The sequence below is a fragment of the Monodon monoceros genome, unplaced genomic scaffold, assembly GCF_005190385.1.
Source record: "Monodon monoceros isolate NGI ecotype Baffin Bay Population unplaced genomic scaffold, NGI_Narwhal_1 Super_Scaffold_18, whole genome shotgun sequence".
In the NCBI taxonomy this organism is placed as follows: Eukaryota; Metazoa; Chordata; class Mammalia; order Artiodactyla; family Monodontidae; genus Monodon; species Monodon monoceros.
Window position 1 is genome coordinate 96,499,722 of NW_021703774.1, and position 24,380 is coordinate 96,524,101.

General features: G+C 38.8%; 1 pseudogene; it reads left to right on the forward strand.

Annotated features, from left to right (window-relative positions):
• Nucleotides 1–6,245: 6,245 nt before the first annotated feature.
• LOC114897932 lies at nucleotides 6,246–17,154 on the forward strand (annotated as a pseudogene).
• The last annotated feature ends 7,226 nt before the right edge of the window (nucleotides 17,155–24,380 follow it).

Here is a 24,380-nt window from a genome sequence, read left to right on the forward strand (position 1 = left end):
GAATCATCCATATTTTCCCTACTGTTTCTGGTGTTTGCCCCCAGAATGTTTCTAGTAGAAAAAAGAAACCTTTAAATCTCAGAAACAATTCTCAGAAAAACAAGTTCTCCTTTTCTCAGGGTTTGACTGGCATTATCAATAGTATTTTCAAAAAAGGAAATTGTGAGTTTGCACGTTAACAAATGAGTATGTATGCTAATGTCTGTTTCAGAATATTTTCTTTGAATTTTCTCTTTCAGATTGTTAAACTACTAAAGATAATCGATAAAATCTATTGTTTGCACCTGTAGAATGCTCAGATAAGTACTAGGTATACATGCTAATTAAAAAATATCAGTTGATGATACTAGAGGTGATAGATATAATGATAAAATTTTCTTTCAGATGACTGACTTACACGGAAATGATATATTCATTCAATACAATGAATATGCAATGTGATTTAATAAATATTCATTGGACACCTGTGCTAAGCCCTAGAGATATTAAGATGAGAAAGCTTCAGTATTGGTTACTTACCATGGTAGATTGTATTGTTCTCAAATATTCACTCCCCTTCCCGTAAGGGGATTCGACCTCCCCAGGTGGGGAGGTATGTACCTCATAGCATGTCCCATGGGAGGGGAATATACTTCTCTATCCCTTGGCTGTGCGACTGACTAGCCAATGGTGCTTGAGTGGACACCATGCATGCTACACCTGAGAGGAAGGTTTAAGAAGCGTCGTATTTTTCCGTCTTCACCCTTGCCCTTTTCTCTTTGCTGTGAGAATGACACGTCTCAACAAAGAGCTTCTCCTAACTTGAAACATAACCCTAGCCCTAATCTGAGTCCTGGAATGAGAAGACTGAACAAAACCACAACAGCTGACCTGCAGCTGCCAACATGTAACATGTTTGTTGTTGTAAGTCACTGAGATTTTGGAAGTTCTTTATTCACCACAGTGAAACAAGCTGAAACATGTTTCATGGAGTTCAACTACAGTAACTTAATTCTAAGGCATGAAAAGTTCGCATTGTCTGCTTAGCAATTCAGGACCAAAAGCAGAGACTAATTCTAGCCCAAGAACCCTGCAAACTGTAGTTATGTGTAACAGTCTTAAGATGGGCTGTGAGCAGATTACGTCTGGGTTAATCTGGCCAAGTTTGCCTACTGTTAAATTTCAGTACAATAATTGTGCAGCTTTCCTCATTGAGTTTAGGTCATCAAAAGAGATAACTCTGTCATAATTTAATTGTCCTAGATGTACTGACCTGGTCCAAGTCAATTGGTAGTTCAAGGTCAAAGCTTCCATGTTTATCCAGTGGAATGAGAATGAAGGCTTTTTCAGAACAATTAACATGTCAAGGTTATCCATCCCTGATATGCTGTTGCCTCTCAGTATGTGTTAGAGATCAACAAACACTTGTAACTATTTTTCTTCTCCTTGGACCTAGGTTAACGTGGGTAGAGAGAATTCTGATCGAACCTACAGTAAGAGAAGACATTGTGTTTGTTGGGAGCAAGAAAGCAAGGGTGAGAGGGAGTGAGAGCAAGAGAGAAAGAGAGAGGGAACTAAGGGTTTCACTAAGGATCTTGCCTATGTACCTGCACGTACCAGCTACCAAGTGAAAATCTCATGATATTAAGAAGGAAAAACACACACAAAAAAACCCCAAGATCATTTAACGTTTATTTTTGTTGATTCTTTTCAGGATATATTTTCCTACATGTCCTTTGCCAACTGCCTTTCTTTAGAAAGTGCCAGGACCCACGCTGTGGTGGGCATCACCGTGCTGCCCCATGTTCGGTTCTCCTCCCCTCCCGCAACTCATGCACATTCTATTCCCACCCCCTTGCAGCTGGGTGGCTCATGTAATTGGTTCCAGCCCCAGGACCCGAACAGAGTGATGCTCGTCAGTCACAGGCTGGGGCTTGGCTCCCTGGCTCTCTCTTCTCTTCCACGGTCATCCTGGGAGACACATGCTGAGAGGCCAGTGCCACCAGATGGCATCTGAACAGATCCTTGACTCACTGCTTGGACCTGCAAGGGAACTTTGTGAGCAAGAAATAAGGTTATATAATTTATTTGTTATTACAGCATACTCTGGGCCAACATACGTTTTCTGAACACTTCTCATTCTTTGCCTTGGAACTAGATTTTAATCTTCCGAAGTCTGACCTTCCTCCCTCTTTTCCTTTCTAGCCTTTTATTCCTGTCCCCTCCCCCCACCATTTTTAATAGCCTTATGGAGCTCCGAACAATAACTTCTCTATTAAAGATGACCCACTCAGGATGGAATAAATGCTTTCTTTTTAGGGCAGATTACAAAAATACAACCTTCGAGAAACCACAGCTTGCTCTATTGCTCTGCATTATGCGTTTTGGAACAAAATTTCTCTCCTTGAGAGAAATTTCACTTTCACCCTGAAAAAGCTTCCTTTAAACATTAAAAAAAATAAGATCTGCTGCTTTGTGCCTCAGTAGCACCTTCTGCAGCACCTCTGCAGACACCCCGAAAGCCCACTAGAGGAAAGTGAAATTGGGGCCCATTTTACCCACCCTTCATTGCCGTTGCATTACCACGGTTCCTTTTTTCAGGTTTCCTTTCCCCGCATCATTTTTATTCTTTCTTTCAATCACCTTCCTACACTCTCTTTCTACATTTATTTTAAGCAAATATTTAGGTTTGGGGGCTGAAAGTCTACTCAGACCATTTGCAGTGAACCCCATGACACAGAAGGATCAGTAAGAAGGAGGAAGAGGGGAAAGCAAGGCTCTCCCTGGTGAATCTGAGGAAGACCGGATTTGCCAGAAGAAATGTAACGATCGGAACTCACATTCCTGTGGGACGCTCGGCAAGAAAACATCATTTCAAATGTGTAGCGCATGACTTACCCAACGTTACAGGAAGAAGAAAGCACGAAGAACCCCAAAACCCAACGCCCTCTTACATAGCAGCGAGCTACGTAGGCTTTGAATTATTTGATTGAACAGCATTAAGTGCTTTCCTGTTGGAAAATGAGGAACTTATTAATTATTTTAAGTTTGAAGTAATTAAGCCAGGCGCTGTCAGGCTGACACAGTTTTCTCAGCAGGCGGCCGATTCTTCTAGCACAGGGAAAGCCTTTTCTAGTCCTATATGCGGATCTAGGGGTGAGCCAGTTGGTAAATATGTGACACCTTTTAACTATACCTCGTTGCAAGCTGGAGCTTGTCTTGTGAATTATTTGATCATTTGTGGCTCTCTCATGAAAGAGAAGCTATTGGTGAATCTCCCTAGGAAAAGGGTGGGCATAAGAATGGAGGAGTGTCTGGGTACATGGAAAGGAGGAAAAGCAACACTGTACTAGGGGCTTTAAGAGATTATTTCAGGGCCTGCCGATGACCTTCTAGCATACATACTGGAAGGGTCATTGTCTCAGCTGGCAGATCACGCTACTATATGTAAAATAGATAACTAATAAGGACCTACTGTATAGCACAGGGAACTTTACTCAATACTCTGTAATGGCCTATATGGGAAAAGAATCTAAAAAAGAGTGGATATACGTATATGTATAGCTGATTCCCTTTGCTGTACACCGGGAACTAATACAACATTGTGAATCGACTATAGTCCAATAAAAAAAAAAAAAAAAAAAAGAATGCCGATAGTGCTGAGTAAATAGGTTTTGTAGCTGGTCCAGTCAGGCCTGGGTGGTAGGAAAGACTGAAAAACATTTTCTCTTCACCTTCTCTCTAGGCTTTTCCCATAAGCTTTATTGGCCACCAGCTGCCCAGCAAGATTCCGGGCACATGGTGGAGAGCTTTTGAGCTCACATTTGCTCCAAAGAAGAATAGGAAAATGGAAGATGGAAAAAACGGGCTGAGAAGGAAATGTTGGCAGTGGTAGAGATAGACGCTTGCGTACCTGCAAAAGTTTTCCAAGTTCTTTTGTTTTTTAAGGCTGAAGTTCAAAGGTTTCCTTTCATAGCAATATGCTTCCAACCCTTCCTTGCATTACTTTGCTAACAGTCTGAAGAAATTGGTCTTTGACGGTCCTACCCAGTGCCTCCCAACACTGGCATCTCCGTATCCAACACCAAGTTCAAACCAGTGTCTGCCTGTCCATCAGCCCTCTGTGTAACAGAGCACGTTTGTAGCCTAGGGTTGCAATATGTTGCCCATTTATCTCCTGTCCTCCAAGGTTCAGGAAATTTTATTTTCTGGCCTCAAAGCTTATTTGTTCTTACTCTGCACCTTCTGCTGGATAACTGGCTGATTTAATAATGACATTTGTACTAATGTGTTGATCCAGTCACTCATTTGTTTAATCACCATTAATTGACTGTGTACTTTATACCACTGAGGAAACTGCACAAGACAAACACGGTCCTTCCCTCCTGGAACTTATCAATTCATGTGAGAGAAATCCTTCCTGGTTCCCATATGTAGAGAGCTTGAATCTCCATCCTCAAATTCACGAGAGAGAGAAATATTATGTTAAGTTTTTTTCATATTTTAATGCTCCTCTCTCTCTTTTTATTATTGAAGTATAGTCGATGTATAATATTATATACATCGTGTACAATATAGTGATACTGTACACAATATAGTGACAGGTGTACAATATAGTGATTCACAATTTTTCAAGGTTATACTCCATTTACAGTTATTATAAAATATTGGCTATATTTTCCCTGTTGTACAATATATATTGTAGCTTATTTCATACATAATCGTTTGTACATCTTAATCCTCTACCCCTCTATTTCCCCTCCCCCCTTCCTTCTCCTCACTGATAACCACTGGTTTGTTCTCTAGATCTGTGAGTCTGCTTCTTTTCTGTTCTTTTCCCTAGTTTGTTGTATTTTTTTAGATTCCATGAATAAATAATCTCATACGTATTTGCCTTTCTCTGCCTGACTTATTTCTCTTAGCATAATGCCCTCCAAGTCCATCGATGTTGCTGCAAATGGCAAAATTTCATCCTTTTTTATGGTTGAGTAGCATTAAGTTTTTTAAAAAGCCATTTAAGTTCAAATTCAAGCCTCTGTATTGCTGGAAAATTCGGTCTATTATAAGTGAATTTTTTCTAATGGTCTATACCGTTTCTACACAGAGAGAGGAACCTAGACAGGCCACCCTGCATTCCCTGTGATCCAGAGCTTTCTCTACAGAATGGAGCCCCCATAGTAGCTAGTATGGTGGGAAGATGGGGAGAGCACAACCGTGGAAGCGAAAGATTCAAGTTCTTGCCACCATTTGGTTGGGAACAGAGGGCGGGGGGCGGGGGGGGGAGGAGGGTACAAAGGCAACCTCAGCAGTGAGCAGGTGAGGCGTACAGTGAGGGCCTATAATGGGGTGACTGCAGGCTGGGGGGGCACCGTTGGGGGCACTGACGTAGAACCTCTAAGTTCAGTGTCTGTGAAGATTGGGGTGCACTAGCCCTGGAGTCTTATAGACAGGGCCAGGGCAAGGGAGTGGGGCTTCCTGAGAACACTTTCTGAGGGAACTTAAGGGGACCCTGAGGGCTGAGGAGCTCAGCTCAGAGGCAGGGCAGGAATGGGGTGCAGGAGGAGGGCATCTGGAGGAGAGACAGGGGCTGAGAGGCCCTGGGAGCCCTGTTCTCTCACGGGCTGGGTCCTCCGAGGCTCAGAGACTACCAGGGCAGGCTGAGGAGGGAAGCAGCCAGCTGGCAGGGGTCTGAGGATGGGGGAGGCTGCTGCTGGAGGACCGGTACTTTACAATCGGTGCTCCAAAGACATAGACCAAGAAAGTTGCATGCACGCATGCACACACACAGGGTCTCTTGGAACCCCCCATGCCCATCCTTTTCCTCAATGGGGACATGTAGCAAACAGTCTTACCCAATTCCCAGGAAAAGAGCCCCAGCTGCAGCTCTGGCCTGGTCATCCATGTTATTTAAGCACATACCCTGTCCTCTACTCAGGCACAGCTTGAAGGCCACTGTCCAGGTTGTTCAACTCCTGCCTTTCTCCCAGGTGCTTTAAGGCCTGCCCTTAGTCCCCTGGGCTGCCCAGCCCCACCCCCTGGAGAAAGCAGGTGTTGTGGGGAGTGAAAAAAACGCAGAGAAGGGGATGGTCATGGTCCTCAGCAAGGCACTTGGGTAGGGGTGGCGGAGGCATGGCTGAAGTGGGGAGAAGAGCGGTGCAGCCTCTGCGGAGGCCCCACCTCCTTGGGCCAGTCAGTCCTCAGCCCCTGGCCCGGCAGCTTCCTTCTAGGCCCAGCAGGGCCTCCTTCCTTTTCACACCATCAGCGAGATGAAGACATGCTGGTACCGGAGCAAAGGAGAGGAGGCAGCACCTGGTAAAAGGCGAGAAGCAGAGGCAGAGGCCCAAGTGTGTGACGCAGAGCAGGTTAGAGTGCCTGAAAGAGCAGCAAGGGGCTGATGAAGCAGCAAGAAGTTGAAGATCATGGAACTGAGCCACAAAAGGATGGTAATTGAATGACAGTCCCAGAATTCTTAACCGAAGGCACGAATCACGAATCGCCAAACAGCTCTGGAGTGTCCGATTCGTTGTGAGTGACTACTACATCATTTTCATTTCGGCGTTATGTACAGAACAAAGAACACTCACTACCACTGAAGTAGAAAGTCCTGCATTGTTCAATGCAGCAACATTTTGTATATAAAATAAATGTAGCCATCATATTTAGAATCAAAATTTGTGAACGCCACAACTCTGGTGTCATAGCTCTGTTTCAGCTGAAGAAAAGTACCCTTATATTTTGGAAGGCAATATTAACAAACAACATTTCTCGAATGGCAAAATTTAGTTACCTTTTCTTTGTTACTTTTCACAAAGAGTTTAAGACATTTTTTTAAATTAAGCATACTTTCACAGAATAATTTGCTTAAACTATATGCATTTAAAAAAGTTACACATGTTTTTTATTCTGCCTAAAATACAAATACAACTGCCAATGTATATTTTGAATGGAACCCTATTTTATAATGTTAGCATGCTGAGTGTGTTTTATGAATGATCATTAATACAGCATTTAGGTCAATATTTCAACTCAAACCCACCAAACTCTTTGGTCAAAAATTTAATACTCATAACCAAACCAGCAGTGTTCAGAGTTGGGCTATACATATAAGCATTTTTATGGTTAAGTCTTCTAAGTGAGTATAAAAATTTAACAGAAAGTGAAATATTGTGCAGCTTTATGGAAGTTTAAAGCCTATTTGCAAGCATTGCTGCCTGTTGGAAGAATTTGTATGTATAGGAAATACATACAAATATTGTGGATAGAGACAGTTTATGTCTCATTGTGGTAAACCTTTGCTTTACAGATTTGAAGGTACAGACTTTTACAAGCAAGTTCACAAAGTCATGTTTGATTATAAACATCAAGCAAATAATTTTCCATTTGGTATGTTTTATGATGATTCCTAATTTTGTAGCAGTGCCTGTAAAATAAACACCTCTTGCAACGTTAAAATTAAAAAAAATTTAATCCATCATGGGTTTGCTTTCTTGACCCTGTGGAGATGCCCACAGCTATTGGACATCCTAGGTGAATTTGACGTTGGTTGGGCTCTGCCAAAAACTAATGAACTGAAAGAAGAGATAGCCTCTTACCCTATACACTTGCCTTTCCATTAGGGCATCCTATGTTATTATTAAAATTTTTTTGAATTGTATTTTAAAAATTACTTATTACATAAAACAAAGATGCAATGTATGTAAAATATTAAAAGGAAGCTACGCTAAAAAGAAACTTAGAATAATGACTTTTCTTATATACACATATATTTTGGAAAATGTGAAGATGCCAAACACAGAACTTTATGAACAAAGCCAGTCACCAAATAACTTTATTTTAATGTAGTACTTTTGGAATCAGTTTAGTACTGAATAAACAGTGTATGTGTATAATAATATGTAAATTGAACAATTAGCACAGGGAATCCTAGTATTAAGGAAACTTCAAAAGGCCAAAATGTTAACTAATGCCTTGTCAAAGAAAATTTGTTCCTCTCAAAACTTTTTTTATGGAGTGTGTGTGTGTGTGTGTTTCTATGTTTGTCTTCAATAAAGAGCAGAAATAGAACTAGACAAAAAAATATGTTCTTATATGTTGAATTTTATGCAATTCACATGTTGATATCCTGCCTTTTCCTAGGGTAAAAACAGATTCTTCCCAGAAATCTCTTGCACAAACATACTGATCATCCAAAGTTAAGGATGTTTGAGAATCTATCTGGTAAAGTTGGAAATTTAAACAATAGTACATGAAAATACATTAGGTGTTGCTTCATATAATAAAATGCACTCATTTTCTCTGAAAAGGAGAAGGAATCTGAACTTTTTTTAAATTATAAATTTCATAGTTGTAAAATGGGTGTATTTTGTCACGCATTTTACAGGAAGTGTTCTCAGGAGCCAGAGGGAAAGGGATTTTATAAGATTCCAAGTTCCATGGAGATGCTCTCTGGGCAAAAGTCTGAAGTGGTACCATGGAGATGGCTCTCATCTCATCCACCTGATCTCTTCTTCAATCACATGGTTTATTGTGCATCTACTACATGCCAGCCCTGTGAGGTGCCTGATTTATAGGGTAGAAATTTGCTAAGATAAGTGGTGGAAGGTGGCGAATGACTCAGATAGATACAAGTGTAAGATGACTGTTTACTATGATGTTGCAGAGATGTAGGAGGAATAAAATTAAGAAGGTGTGATGAAGCCTGTAAGGGGCATTCTAAAATGCCTAAAATGGTCAGACTCCCTCCACCCCACCCCATATAAGCCTTGCAATAGAAGAACCGCTGGCAAGTGTGAGTAAAAGACAAACAAGATCAGAGTTGTGTTGAGGAAGACAGCTCTACTGGAATGAACTGAGACAAGAATTCCTGTGGGAGAATACAATAAGCCCAGAGGAGGAACTCAAGTCAGTTCTGAAAGCCTCAAGAGAGAAATTCTTGGGTTCTTCCCAAATCAGAGTCCATAAATTGATGTCCATTCTGCTTCTGCCCCAGACTAGCCTGTGCTTATGGAATTTGCACACTTAAGAAAATATATCTGAACTCATGGCAGGAAGAGGCCGCTTTCTCTGAAGGAAAAAATCATGCTGCATGAACCCAAGATGCTGAATAGGGCATATATTAAACTCTATAGAAAATCCTATATGAATTTCAAAGATATTTATTTACTGTATTATCTGTGTAAAACATCGTACTGGGTATTTTTCTTTGTTGTTTATCTCTATTTGGGGTCCGTATTTCCTTTTAACAAACTAAATTACTTTAGTAATTACACAAACATAAGCAGTGTAGAAGGGGTAGAAAAAGTCAATTTGTAGGAGAAGCCGTTTTCTCTTAAATCTGAATTTTGTGCGCTGTAGAACTTTGGTAACTAGTAATCTATATCTCATTCAACAAGTTAAGTCCCAATTTCTCTGGAAACTATTAATGCGGATTTATAGAACCTTCAAGATGGATCCACCCCAACCTTAAAAATGTCCTTAAATCCAGGCATGTATTGGTCATCCCACAGGGGCAACATTTACAACATTTCCACACTTTTCACTAACAAGGTAGCATCCTAGCATATTTTATATTTTCAAGCTGTTAGAAATAAACTGACATTTGGGTCAGCATTGTTTGTTGAGAACTGACCTAGGCACCCATCAAATTCAGTACAATCGCCTTTGCTCGAAAAGTGGACAGGATAGCCGTGAATACTGTGAAGCTAACTTCGGTTTACATTTTGAAAGTCTTTTGATGGCGCTGTTGTCTGAAGAGCAACAACTCTTTCCGTTTTTGTCTCAAGGAGGCTGTCACTGAGTGTACTACCTGCCTTTCTGCAGGTGGATGCATTCCTGTCTTTCATAAGGACTCCACGTTCGTATCACTGAACTGTGTGTTTCTGTCTCAGCCAGAGAGCTCAAGGACAGCTTTGAATTGGGTGCATCGTGTAATAGACTAAAAATCAAGAACAACAGCAACAAAAAGACCTTTGCAATTTCAACTCGGAGAAAATAGGCATTTGCAATGAAATTAAATGTTTGGTTTAGCTTGGCCCCTAGGGGATAGTAATGTTCATTTTCATTTAGAATTTGTAGACTTTGCTTAAATGAGGGCAGAACCAAATGACCCTGGAGACTAAATTACCTCTAAGCTTTGGAAATGGAGTTTACCTCGAGCCAGAATTGAGATGAATTTGTGGTGAGTTGACGGAAAATCTGGAAACATTTGCTCGCTTGGTACCAGGAGTACAGATAGGCAGAGGAGGCAAATTCAGATGAATTATCCCCCATTCCTAGTAAATTCAGAAAAAAATCATTATTTAATTAGCATGAGTTCAATGCAAGCATTTGCTATTCCTTTGATGCCTAAAATTAAAGAACAATTTCCTTTTCTTTTATAAACAAGAGCAATGTTAAACAAACAAACAAAGAGGTGTGTCCACCTAGGAACACCAAGGCAGGCAGAAGAGAAAGGGCACCATTTGGCCCTGTGTGCAACAGCTGTGCACAAGCTCTGTGTTGCCTGCCGTCTTTCACCCCAATGGAAATGATTCCGTTTGCTTGCGATTATAGACTCCTATTGATTTCCAATTTTCACCAGGCATGTTCAAGTCTCTTGGGCTCTGGGCGCTTGTAGATTCTTATCAGTCTTGCAGTGAGGAAACAATGTGGTAATGTAATTGGCACCAGTGCAGCAATATGAGATTCCTATTCTACTTTCAATTTTGTCCTTTATTGCAGTATCTTAATTATATATCTTGCCATATATATTTAGAATTACATATGTACATAAAATTCTATTGGTTACGATTCCTTGGAAAACCCTGTATATACACACACGTATTTAGCACCAATGGACTCAGTGAATTCTCAAAGAGCAGACTATATTTTAATAGTAGCCTGTGCTTATCTATGGAATCCCCCCAAATCAACATAGTATTCTGAATAGATTGGGTTGTATCATCTTACTCTTTTAGCTTGCTTTGACTTCCATCTCTAGAGTAATAATGGATTCACGATTACACTGCAGCTGCTGTCTCAAGAGCTACTTATATGGGGGAATCTGCATTCAGCAAGTGTTTATTTTATGTAGTGGAGTGCCACCCAAACAGTTCTGAGCTCTTACCAAAAAGTCATCCAGAAAGCACACTTCACAAACTCTAGTGTATAACATGCAATTACTTTCTTTTTATCATAAGATATCCGAGTAATGCTTTTATTTGATCTAGGGAAAGGACTTTCTACCAATTCTAATTTTTCCTGCAGGATGTGTGTTCGTGTTCTAAATCTTAACTTACCAGTACAGATTGTGAGGTTTGATGAGTGTTAAACTGTAGAGCCATAATAAAAGTCAAAGTGATTTGTCAAAATTTGGAGGAAGTGTAAATGGCTACGTTTCAATTTGTGTCTGCAAAGAGTAGGTAGTAGTAATTGCTTTAGCGGGGTGATCAGGATGAAAGACAGTAAAAAAAAAAATCTTAATTTCTTCTTTATGAGATTGTTACAGAGTCAGTGCTTTGAGTGGCAGCTCCCCACACGATCGCTGGCGTATTGTGCTGAAGCTTCACTAGAGAAAGTGCATGCTTTCATCCGGCCTCTGCAGGGCACGTGCTCTGTTACATGAAGAGCATGACAAATCTGTATCGTTTCCAATCTCTTCTTCTATTTGCATTTCTACAATCTTAGAGGAAAAAAGCTCTGATAAAAATAAATGTAGCTGTATTGTAATCTTCATGTAGTCTTGTGGTTAAAGAAAGAAAAGTAAATATTAAAAAAACCTCTGTGTTTTAGTTGGGAACACAAATAAAATGATTTATTTGCTTCTGCATATACCCTTTATTTTTACTTTCTGATCATTCTACTGAGACTGGATTTCACTAGAGTCCCCACGGTAATGGGGCCTGGTGACTAATCCACTGAGCCATACAAACCCCATCTGCTTACTCATTTTGACATTTTAATAATATCCCATTTGGACCTTTGTTCAATTTTGCTTTGTGTGCTACATCTTTGTTTTAACATTATATCTGAAATAATTTACTATAATGAATACTATCAAAGCTCCCTAGTTAAAACACACGGAAAGTTTTTTGCTTGTTTGTTTGTTTTTTTGGTATGTCAACTATGTATACTTTCCACGGGAAATGTACCCACTAAAATTTGTCATATGGATCATCAAATTGTCCTCTTAATTATTGTTCATTGTGTATTTTACTTGGAATAAAGGAAAAATATGTCATTAAAAAAGCAACATCAGGGCTTCCCTGGTGGTGCAGTGGTTGAGAGTCCGCCTGCCGATGCAGGGGACACGGGTTCGTGCCGCGGTCCGGGAAGATCCCACATGCCGCGGAGCGGCTGGGCCCGTGAGCCATGGCCGCTGAGCCTGCACGTCCGGAGCCTGTGCTCCGCAACGGGCGAGGCCACGACAGTGAGAGGCCCGCATACCACAAAAAAGTAAAAAAGCAACATCCTATTTTATTTCCATCTTACTCAGAAATTCCTGTATGGAGTGTTTTTCTCTGTAAATGCCATAATAGATTATTCTAATGGCACAGCAGAGTACAGAGTAGGATAGCTTCAGACAACATCGCTGATGACAGAAGTAATGTTAAATGCTGACTTGTTTTGTTTTATAAATATGTGATTTCTTCAAATGAAGATTGATTATGACCTAGTATTTACATACATAGATCATACATATTGTGACAGACTTGTAACATGCTGTATGTGTTGCCCTCCGGGAGCTTGATTGTATTCAGCATATGCCACAGTCAAAAGCTTATTAATTATTATTGATTAATTCATATACTCCCTTTCACTCATACCAAAATATTGAGGAATATTATAGAAGGAAGAAGGAAGACTTAAACACGCATTAGAAGATCCCCCAAATATTTACTCAAATCTTCATAGGACACTAAACACACAAAAATCCTATAATTTAACCTAGATTTTGTAGCAGGCACAGATGGTAAAGCAAGTGATAAATCATTTGCAGGATGTTAAGCTGCAAACAGAAAGTTAAGCATGATCCAGACTGTAAAGCAATGTAGGAGTCCAAGTGTGAAAAGATTTAAATAATAGAACAGTAACACGCAACACGTTTTCTCCCTTTTCCAAGTAATCTCAGTAGCATTAGAATTTACCAGTGACTGCTGCTCTAATAAAATAATTATATTTATAGAGTGCTCTTCAGAAGGTAATACCATTTTACACACATTATATCTCATTTAATCTTCTTGAAAACACTGAGATCAGTATAGAAGTTCAGAGAGGTTAAGTGGGTTGTGCAATATTACACATCCAGCAAGTAGTGGAGCAGAGTCTCAATTCAAGCTTGTGACCCCAAACTTAGTGCTCTAAGTTTCATCACCATGGAAAGCTGGGAAACACCACATGCTGTGCCTTCATCCCAGGGCTGATTCATTCATTTCAGCCATCTTTTACAATGTATATTAACAGCCATGGTGTTAATGACCATCCAGTGATCTATGTCAGTCACTTAGGGAGTAAATAAATATATTTACTCTGCCAAATTCATTGGTTCTGCCACATATTAATAATCTATACAGGAAAAATGAGGTAGAGAGTTGAGATACTAATCAGACATCATAATAACTGAAGAGATGGCTCACCTGTACTATGGAGAGGTAATGCTGTAGAGAGAAAAGGACGCAGGCTTTAGAGTTGCAAAAGTACAGGTTATTACCATGAATTTTCCATATATGAGCACAATTTGAGCAAATTAATTAATTTCTATAAGCTTTAGCCACCTTAAAGCAGTTTCTTTAAAGGATTAAAAATATGTAGAGTTACTGTCACATAATGGGCACTCCATAAGAGTTATCATTACCATGAGTATAATTTAGATAGTGTATCTAAGCACCACGTTGACTTCAACTAGGAACTTCCAGGGGACATAATTTTAAGAATTAAATAAAGAATAAAACCACTGGTATCAGTTTGTTAAATATTTAAAATACTTGAAGACTGGTTATTAATCACATTGTTTTCTAGTTAATATGGGTAAACATTTATGATTCATATCTAAAATTATACTTAAAGGAGAAGGAAATTTACTAAGAATTTAAAGGTCAGGAGTAAAATATGGTTAGTGCCACAGAATTATATCATTTCATGATATCTGAGTACAAAAAGATGTGATGGTTTTTATTTCTGGAAAAGTGGGGAGATCAATTTATATTTGACATTATCAGCACATCAATGATAAATAAAATCCAAAAAATTAAAAAACATCAGTGGGTACCCAAATATCTAAAAGGTGCCAACTCATAATACTGAAAAATCCTAACACAATATCATAGAACAGGAGAACTCAAAAAAGCAAAGAACGGAAAAACAGCTATTAGAACCATAAGAGCTGCTTTATTTGTATATATTTAATTTTGAAATTTAAGGATGGCCAATTGATAGCAAAACATCCTACTATGATGAAAGTTTTAGTTCCCTCAAGAGAAGACTCCAGATGGCAACTAATGATAAATCATTCTTCTTTGTGGCTATATTTTCACCAGATGTTTTTAATGGTATAACTTCTGAATGAGTTATACTCTATCTGGGTTGAATTTTGTGCACCAAATTGTGAGTATGTAAGCCGAGAAAAATTGGGCTCCACAGTTTGAATCTAATATGTAAAGACTGACTGGGCCAGTAGGTGATATTCCCTAGCTAAATTCTTCATTAACCTTTTTCATATAATAGAGGCAACCAATTGGCAAGTTAAATTAGATGAAAAAATCCAAGATATCAGGGAATATGAGATATTGTTTGCTATTAGATAAGAAAAGAAAGAGAAAGAAGTCTATGAATAAAACCCAATGGGAAAAGTTCAGAGAGACCAGATGTCTGTCTGACCTCAACAATAAGAGCAAAGACAGTATCCTCAGAGAGCACAGGAAAAGAACAAATGAAAAAGATGAAAAAGACAAAGAACTAGAAATGTAACTCTGGAATCATAACAGGAGAAATTATCCAGAGTTTCATCAGTTTATCTGTTCCAATGTAGAAAATTCATCAGGCAAATAGACTGGTAGAGATAAAAGAAATACTCCTAAATTCCAAAGATGATTTAAGTTTAACCAAATTTTGAAAAAAATTGTCGTGAGTACAGCTGAAAGCTTCAATAAAAGAACCAACAGAATGTTTTTCCTTTGCAAAGATGGTCATAAACTAAAAAGAGATTTGAAGAGTATTCAAGTCAACACAAGCCTAGACTGTCAATAACCCCCAGATCCCAAAAGACAATTTCCAGTCTGGCATACAAGAAGATTGGAAGTTACCATTTCATCCTAACAACAAGTAAAAGCTAAACATAATGAAAAATCAACTCTTCTTAGATCCATAAGAGAAGTGAAGTCACAGGGCAAACTGCTGTCCCCCTCCAATTGAGAGACTGAAAGGCAAGCACATAGAATCAGAACTTACCAACACAGAAACTCACAAGCAGCAACCTCACGGGAACTAGTACCATCAGGGTAGGGAAACCTAAAATGTAATCAATGAATTGCTGAAGGCTCAGTGTGGACAACCTCTGAGAGTTAAAAACTCCAGGAAGATTCAGTCATAAGGGGGTCCCCGCACTTTTGTGAGTTTTACCTTTACAAGCTTGACCTTTTGTGAGTTTTACCTTTAGAAGTTCTCACAGTGAATATCGAAGAAAAATCTCCTTGTGCTTCTGGCAGGAGGAGGGGTAAAGGAACCATCTTGAGATATGTCAGAGCATTCTGTTCTTCATAACAAGATCTGTCCTTAGAGGGCGGGGGGCGAGGTTGGTGTGACTCTGGGGCAGCAACATCTTTCTCGCCAAGATCTCACCACACTGGATGTTACCAGGTTGACTCCACTCTCACATGAAGTTATCAGCAGACAAGCCACAATTAATATAGGTACACTTGGTCACATTGCCCATGGAAAATCTACCTTTGTGAAAGCTATTTCTGGAGTTCACACTGTCAGGTTCAAAAACGAACTAGAAAGAAATATTATGATCAAGCTTGGATAGGCTAATGCCAAGATTTACAAACTTAATGAGGCAAACTGTCTTAGCCAGAATGTTACAGATCTTGTGGAAGTAGTATACCTGATGAGTTTCCTATAGACATTCCATGGACCAAAGGGAACTTCAGACTAGTCAGACATGTTTCCTTTGTTGACTGTCCTGGCCATGATATTTTGATGGCTACTGTGCTGAATGGTGCAGCAGTGATGGATGCAGCTCTTCGGTTAATAGCTGGTAATGAATCCTGTCCTCAACCTCAGACTTCTGAACACCTGGCTGCCATAGAAATTATGAAGCTGAAACATATTTTGATTCTGCAGAATGAAATTGATTTGGTAAAAGAAAGTCAGGCTAAAGAACAGTATGAACAGATCCTTGCATTTGTACAAGGTACAGTAGCAAGAGGAGCTCCTATTATAAAAATTATTCCAATTTCTGCTCATCTGAAATATAATACTGAAGCTGTCTGTGAGTATATCATTAAGAAAATTCCAGTACCTCTAAGAGACTTTACTTCAGAACCCCAGCTTACTGTTATTAGGTCCTTTGATGTCACCAAACCTGGCTGTGAGTTTGATGACCTTAAAGGTGGTGTGGCTAGTAGTAGTATTTTAAAAGGAGTATTAAAGGTGGGCCAGGAGATAGAAGTCAGACCTGGTATTGTTTCCAAAGATAGCAAAGGAAAACTCGTGTAAACCAATCTTTTCCAAAATTGTATTACTTTTGAGGAAAAACATGATCTTCAGTATGCTGCTCCAGGGGGTCTTATTGGAGTTGGAAGAAAAATTCACCCCACTTTGTGCTGGGCTGACAGAATGGTGGGGCAGGTGCTTGGTGTAGTTGGAGCTTTACCAGAGATCTTCACAGAATTGGAAATTTCCTATTTCCTACTTAGACGACTTCTTGGTGTACACATGGAAGGAGACAAAAAAGCAGCAAAGGGTCAAAAGCTATCTAAGAATGAAGTGCTTATGGTGAACACAGGATCCCTTTCAACAGGAGGAAGAGTTGGGGCAGTCAAGGCTGATTTGGGTAAAATTGTTCTCACCAATCCTGTGTGCACAGAAGTGGGAGAAAAAATAGCCTTTAGCCAGAGAGTTGAGAAACACTGGCGTTTAATTGGTTAGGGTCAGATAAGAAGAGGAGTAACAATCAAGCCACTAGTAGATGATGACTGAAGATTATCAGTTAAATAATACATTTGGATGAAGTCAGAATTTCTCTTAACAACCTAGGGGTAAAATTTCAAAGCAATACTGGGGATACAGCTCATTACCTTAGTAGAAGCCATAAGGTTGTTTTCATTTTCTTCTGATGAAAATTAGCCTCTACTACTAAAATAAAAAATAGGGTCTATAATAAATGTCAGAATTGGCACATTGATGGATTTAATCCACATTTTATCAGTAATTGATCATTAAACAGTGTCACATTTGTATATCAGTTCAGGTTTGAAATGAAACTGCTATTACAACCAGACTTTGCTATAGCATACATACCACTGAACCTGTTTGAAATAAAGTTTTTCTCTTATTTTTTCAAGAAAAAAAAAAAGAAAAATTATTTAACCAGAGCCTAACCTGCTGGGGTTTTATAAGTGCCTAACTGACATAGGAAAAGGAAAATACACAACTCCAGCCTTTTTTAGCCATCCTGTCTCACTTGAGAAGTGGAAGGAGGAGGAGAACTGAAAAATATGCAAGCAGAGAGATAGTTTAAGAAAGAAAGCCAAAAATGAATGCTACAGATAAAAAATAATGTAACAGATGTGAATAGTGCTTTTGATAGATTTACTAGTAGACTGGACATGACTGAGGAAAGACTCTTTGAGCTTGAAGCTATCTCAGTAAAAACTTCCAAAACTGAAAAGCAAAGATGAAAAAAAAAGACTGAAAAAAATCAGAACAGAATATCCAAGAACTCTGGGACAACTACAAAAGATGTAACATAGGCATAATGGGAATTCCAAAAGGAGAAGAAAAAAAAAACCAGAAGAAACATTTGAAACAATAATAGCTGAGAAGTACCCTAGATTAATGTCAGACAACAAACCACAGATCCAGGAAGCTCAGAGAACACCAAGCAGAAAAATTACCAGAAATACTACACCTGGGCAAAACATTTTCCAATGACAGAAAAGTCAAAGGTAAAGAAAAAGTCCTTAAAGAAGACAGACGGGGGACAAAAACCTTACCTGTAGAGGAGAAAAGATAAGAATTACATCTAACTTATCCTCAGAAACCACACAAGCAAAGAGTGTGGAGTGAAATATTTAAAGTGTGGAGAAAAGACACCACCAACCTAAGATTCTGTACCCTGCAAAATTACCCTACAAAAGTGAAGGAACAATAAAGCCTTTCTCAGACAAACAATCCTCAGATGCCTAGGTTAATTTGTCACATAGCAAGGTCAAATAATTGAAACATGAGTAGGGAAGTAATGTCCTAAAAGAGTCTAAGAAGATGAAAGATGGATAATCTTAGCCCAGTTTCTCAAAATGTTAGCTGCATTGGCAATATTTCAAAGTATAGTAAAATCTTAATTGAGCAATAGGTTCAGTTAACAAAAGTCACCTATCAACTTTTATAAGAAGAAAGTAACTTTCAAGCAAATAAGCTCCTATAGGAATATATACATACTTATATATAGAATCTGATTTCAGTATGCATTTGGACCAATCAGCTTGTTCTACTTTATCTTGGGGTAGGCAGCCCCAGAGTGTCAAGTTCCAATGCTTATCTCTTAGCTGATTGTTTGAAAGTCAGAATATATTTTGCAATAGCATCAGTATGATAAATGATAGCTTGTATATCAAGCCCACAAAAGACCAGGACAGATTTGATATGCTATACATTTAAAGTAAAAAGAAAATTATAGAGTTGCAATACCAATAGTTAAAATATAAATTAAGTAAAGGCAATATTCATTATCTATGACTTGCCATGTTAACACACTTGTCCCCCTTAGGAGTTTCCACCAATGTCCGAAGTCCTTCGAATATCCTAGAAGTCAACAACACTTTGAAAGTTTAGTCGTATTTATTATGGCAGAATACTAGTTTCAGATCAAATTTATGAGACAGCAGGATTGCATATTTCATGAGATGTGAATTCTCTTTATAGTACAATGGTGTCTATTCAATAATCAAATATGCAGTCTATTTGTACCATTTTAGTATTTTAAAATTCTATGAAATCTTATTTTGGTACTTTTGCTTTATAGGAAGATTATTGTTCATATTTATAATTTATTTGATTGTAAGTCCTTCATTAAGAATACGGCATCCAAATCACAACATTATTCCAAAGCTTCTTTATAACTCAGTTTCCAGAAATGCATTGTGGCAAATAAAATAAAATAAAAAGGATGTTGAGGTTTTTTTTTTTTTTTTTTTTTTTGAAGTACTCTTTAGAGTTCTTGATATGTTATTGTACATATGGATCTATAAAAAGGAGGCTATAATAGTCATCATTTCCAAGAATAAATTGACTCCAGAACATCCCCTCACTTTATTTTTCATGAAAACACTTTGGAAAATTATCATTTTGAAACTGAAGGAAGAAAGATAGATGTTATAAAAGACTATGGAGGGGGCTTCCCTGGTGGCGCTGTGGTTGGGAGTCCACCTGCCGATGCAGGGGACGTGGGTTCGTGCCCCGGTCCGGGAAGATCCCACATGCTGCGGAGCAGCTGGGCCCATGAGCCATGGCCGCTGGGCCTGCGCGTCCGGAGCCTGTGCTCCGCAATGGGAGAGGCCACAGCAGTGAGAGGCCCGCGTATCGCAAAAGAAAAAAAAAAAAAAAAGACTATGGAGGAAGAAAAGATTACTCAGAGAGGAAGGAATGAATTGTGAAAGACTAGTTGGTTTTAGGGAACAGAAAAGACAGAGTCAGTTGAGGCAGGATGGCTTTAGAGTTAGGCCTGAGTTTGAAACTCACTTCTAGCCCTTTCTAGGTGTGTAAACTTTATCAGGTTACATAATCTTTCCAGGCCTCAGTTTCCTCATCTACAAAACAGAGAAATAACAATAATAACAAGCTTACAGGATATTTTTGAAGACTAAAGTTTAAATAATTGGAAACCAAAAAAGGAGAGTCTTGATCTGGAGTTGAATTATTTGGAATGTTTATTAATGAGGAGCTAGGAGAAGCAAAAGAAGCCCAGCATATATCTTGGGTATACACAGTGGGTCTCCCGTGAAAGCAAGGTCTGCAGTAGTGGGGAGGAGAGAGCAAAGACAGTTCCATTTGTTAGATAGACAGATCCTCCTGAAAAACACAAGAAAAACGTTCGACTGTATATGTATATTGCTATGGGCTGTTTAATATTTAACAGCTGGCTTTCTAGAAAAAAAGCACCCTAATTTATTGTATTTGTCAAATTTCATGGTGTGAACAGTCCCATCATAGCCACATTCAAAGTACCAACGTGATGTCACTGAATGCATACCTGGGAAGAGATGTTAAGAGATGTTAAGAATTCAATCTTGAGAGCAGAAGTCAGCTCCGGCATACCATTGTGTGTGTGTGTGTGTGTGTATCATACATATGTGACCTTAAATACATGGAAGTACTGATAAAATGGTATAAATTATCAGACTAAAATATAAATAAAATTAAGCACTGTTGCTGCTTTGAGGTCATTTGCTGAAAGTGGTGACTTTGAGCTTTGAACTATGTGGGCGCCTGAGCTTGGGCAATAGCAGAATAAGCCTTAGGCTCATACAAGGTGGGGAGTCTAATTAAAGAGCATATCTACATAAAGGGACTCTAAGAGCTAGATCTTCACGGTAATCAGAAGTAATTCCACCTTCCTCCAGCCCCTGGGGACTGAATGGAAACATGTCATCCAACTAATCAGATCAGGAGAAAAAAAAAAATTGCTTCTGAGATGTTTTAACCACTAGCTAGCTCTCAAATGTATTGGTAGCCCACACAAGTGGTTCTGTAAATCTAAACACTCTGTAAGTCTAACGTACCCTTACAAATGTCACACCAAAAACGCCGATTATCTCTGGGGGAGTGCACCTTCATCCCAGAAACAATTTTGAAAGAAAAATGAGCATTTTACAAAAAAATATTAAGTTCAGGAGGAAATATGGCACTGTGCATGAAACCCATGGAAAAAGCATAATGCAGAAACAGGTCCTCAGAGACTTCAAATATTAGAATAGAAAACTAATATGGTTATTATGTTTAAGGAAGTAAAAGACAGGGACTTCTATGGTGGTGCAGTGGTCAAGGGCCAATGCAGGGGACAGAGGTTCGAGCCCTGGTCCGGGAACATCACACATTCCATGGAGCAACTAAGCCTGTGCACCACAACTGCTGTGCCCACGTGGTGCACCACAATGAAGAGTAGCCACCACTCGTCACAACTAGAGAAAGCCTGCACGCAGCAATGAAGACCCAATGCAGCCAAAAATAAATAAATAAAAATAAATTTATTAAAAAATAAAAAGAAATAAAAGACAAATTTAAAGAAATGTTCCAGGAAACAGAAAACAAGGAATTACCAACCACATTTTAAAATCAATCAAATAGAATTTATAAAATTAAAAAAATATTATAAATGGCTGCATATTATAGTTTAACATGTATAAAAATTCACTGGGTTACATGTCAAAACAGTTTCCTGGACCCTACTCTCATAGATTCTGACTTAGTTGGTTTGAAGTCTGGCCCAAGAACTGTCATATCTAACAAGCTCCCAGATGATACCAGTGCTGCTTCTCTGAAAATTACACTTTGAGTAACACTGCAGTGAATACAAACACCCAGTGGATGCATTTGATAGCAGTTTGTATTAGCTAAAGAGAGAATTAATAAGTTGGAATGTAGATCAGAAGAAATATCCAGACTTCATCCAGGAAATATAAACAGATGGAAAACATAAAAGAAAGATAAAGAATCATGGAGAATAGAATGTGAGGAAAATAAAATGTAACAGAGGCCATATCTGAAGAGAATAATGATAGATTTTTCAGAAGTGTTGAAAGATACAATTCACAAATTCAAGGAGTCAAATAAATCTCAAGTAAGATAAATTTTAAAATAAATAAATAAATAAGGAAAGGGAACAAGGTTTGTCCTTCAGCCAGCAAAGTGATTGGTTGGCTCCCTTGCTTGTGAGGGCTGTAAATGAAAAGAGACAAAGTGCAGCACCATGGGGACACTTCTCAGGAGCTGGTCCAGGATTCCTCCAGTTGCAGCTTTGCATCACGAGACAGTTCAAGAATCTCAGAGAACTGGGATATTGCTTTTCCCCTGATCTTAGCTAGAAACAGGGAAAGGAACTGTGTGTTCCTTCAATTTGTTCTACAAAATCTGGGGTTGGAGACTGTATCTTGTTTATAAAAGATGTTGTGAGAGGATATTCATTTGTTTCTGGAATCACACTTGAACCTGGTAGGAGAGTGTTATTCATTTTCCGAAAGGGCCTATGTTGTGTATGATCAGAATTTGGTGAAGTCATAATGTAGGGGAGCTGCCTAGATATTTTCTTCCTTCTGTGAACTTGTTCCAGGTCTAGACTGGACAGCATGGATTGGCATTCAAAGGCACTGAAGGAAGATCTGTCTCAAATTTGCTGTATGTTAAAAGGCTGCATCGTCTAAAGGAAAGTGAATTGCTTTATTTCATAGACATTTTCAATAATAAGTAACAAAACAGAAGGATTTTCTGTTAACCCTCACAAGGTGGGAAAATTACATTAATAGAAAATTCCATTCTCTGAGGCACTCCTGTTAACCTAGATTTTCACTATAATTTGCCTGAGTATTTATCTATTTATCATCAAAGGGCTAGAAAGTTGTGTTAGTTATAAATAAATGGAAGCGACTGAAAACTCCCAGAGAAAATTCTCTCCTCATCCCCTATTAATTTTAGTAAATTAATTTTATATCAGAATAAAATCTATTTTGGAGATCTCATAGGATAATAAAAATATTACTTAACTGGATTAGTATAACTCATTGAAAGGTATCAGTCTGTCAATCTTTTGTTAAATAAAGATTTATTGGTGTTAGAGACTAACTATTTGCTGGATAGAGTTGACCCTTGAACAACAGGGGTTTGAACGGTGTAGGCCCACTTACATGTGGATTTTTTTCAATATACGTAATATAGTACTATACAATCCACAGTTGGTTGTATCCTGGAGGTGGAACCACAGATAACAGAAGGAAAACCATAAAGTTATACGAAGATTTTCAAATATGTGGAGGGTGGACACCACTAACCTCCACGTGTTTCAAGGGTCAACTGTGGGAAGTGCTGGGGATATAAAGAAGAGAGTAGATTTCTGCCTCTACTGTGCACAGTTATAACTGTGCTGTTATAACAGATCCCAGACTACTTCTTCTGCCATCATCAACTATAAAACTGAAAGAACATATGAGGCAACTATTTCCAGGCATTGGATAACAGCAGGCACAACACTGTAATCATGGAGGACAAAGGAAATAAGAGATGAAACTCACCATTGTCCAGACAATTTTCTGATAATGGTGCAGAGAGCTGGCATCTGAGAAAATTGTGGTGGCAAGTCACTGAGCTAAAGAGTTTGAGATCAAAGTTTGAGTCAACTTAAGTGGCTGGATTATGCAGAATGAGGCATCAAAGTTAGGGAACTATGCAGAGGAGGCTCCAGAATTCTCTGTGTGGTGTCCCCTATGAATTTGTGGCTGAGGATTGGGCTATAGATGTGTAGGGTGAAACTACTTAACAACTTAAGATTCATTTAGAGAGTAGAGCAGGGACACTAGATGACGGGCATCTGTGGGAAGAACAGTGCCAGGGAACAATGAAATTCTGGCCCACCAGAGTGGAAAAATCATCTTAACAACACCTTGATAACACTTTCACATGATGCTGAGACACAGGAAAGGCCAGACCTTAGGGCTAAGGGCCACAACCTAAAGTAAGGCCCACCCTAAGCCCTCCCTAACAAAGCCTAAAGATTAAATCCAACAGATCTGCATAGAAGACAGAGTTTGGATATTGATACATTTGGGAAACACATTAAACTTTGCATAGATCTCGATAACAAAACATAAAACCCAATCACTCCAGTACACAGGGACCAGCCAGCAACTGAACTGCCTGGTGACACAAGAATTTATACTCATCCTAAGAAGATGACAGAAGAGAGTCTCTGCAATGTATTAGCAACAATGTCCAGTATTCAATAAAGAAATGACTAGACATACAAAGAAATAGGAAATTATGATTCATATTCGAGAAGCAATGCAGGGGATAGAAAGTAACCCTGAGATATGCCAGTTATTGGGCACATAAGACAAGGATTTAAAGGTAAACAATCCAAGTTCCTGCTCTCAAAGTCATTATCGTTTGGCAAGGGAAGCAGATATGTAAAGAAAACAGTGAAGTGTGAGATGAGCAAT